Source organism: Mus pahari, chromosome 19, assembly GCF_900095145.1.
Source record: "Mus pahari chromosome 19, PAHARI_EIJ_v1.1, whole genome shotgun sequence".
Taxonomy (NCBI): Eukaryota; Metazoa; Chordata; class Mammalia; order Rodentia; family Muridae; genus Mus; species Mus pahari.
Genome location: NC_034608.1, coordinates 78,827,278 through 78,828,483, shown reverse-complemented (window position 1 = coordinate 78,828,483; position 1,206 = coordinate 78,827,278).

Genomic DNA, 1,206 nt, shown 5'->3' with positions numbered 1-1,206 from the left:
AATGAACCACATTTTTTGTATCCATTCTTCTGTCTTGGGACATTTAGGTTGTTTCTAGCTTCTGACTATCACAAATAAGGCTGCTATGAACATAGTATAACTCGTGCCCCTGTGGCATGGTGGGGCATCTTATGGGTATATTCCCAAGAGTGGTATAGGTATAGCTGTGTCTTCAGATAGATCTATTTCCAATTTTCTGAGGAACCTCCAGACTGATTTCCAGAGTGGTTGTACCAGTTTGCTATCCTACCAGCAGTGGAGGAGTATTCCTCTTTCTCCACATCCTCTCCAACATGTGTTGTCATCTGACGTTTTGATCTTAGCTGCTCTGACTGGTTTAAGGTGAAATCTCATGGTCATTTTGATTTGCATTTCTCTGATCAGTAAGGACTTTGAACATTTCTTTAGGTGCTACTCGGCCATTCAAGAGATTCCTCAGTTGTGAATTCTTGGTTTAGTTCTATACCCCATTTTTGATTAGGTTGTGTGTGTGTGTGTGTGTGTGTGTGTGTGTGTGTGTGTGTGATTAACTTCTTGAGTTCTTTATGTATTTTGCATATTAGCCCTCTATTGGATGTGGGGTTAGTGAAGAGATTTTCTCAATCTGTAGGTTGCTGATATGTCTTATTGACTATGTCCTTTGCCTTATAGAAGCTTTCCAATTTTATGAGGTCGCATTTATCAATTCTTGATCTTAAGAGCATGATCCATTAGAGTTCTGTTTAGGAAATTCCCTCCCCAACTCATGTCAATGAGTTCAAGGCTCTTTCCAACTTTCTCTTCTATTAGATTCAGTGTATATGGTTTTATGTTGAGGTCCTTGATCCACTTAGACTTGAGCTTTGTGCATGGTGACAAATATGGGTCTATTTTCATTCTTCTACATACAAACAGCCAGTTAGGCCAGCACCGTTTAATGAAGATGCTTTCTTTTTTCCATTGTATATTTTTTGCGTATTTGTCAAAGATCAAGTGTGCATGCATGCATAGTTTTATTTCTGGGTCTTCAATTCTATTCCATTGATCAACATGTCTGTCTCTGTACCAATACCATGTAGTCTTTATCACTATTGCTCTGTAGTAAAGCTTGAGGTCAGGGATGGTGATTCCCCCAGCTGTTCTTTTATTGCTAAGAATTGTTTTTGCTATTCTGTTTTTTTTGCCTTTCCAGATGAATTTGAGAATTGCTCTTTCCATGTCTTTGAA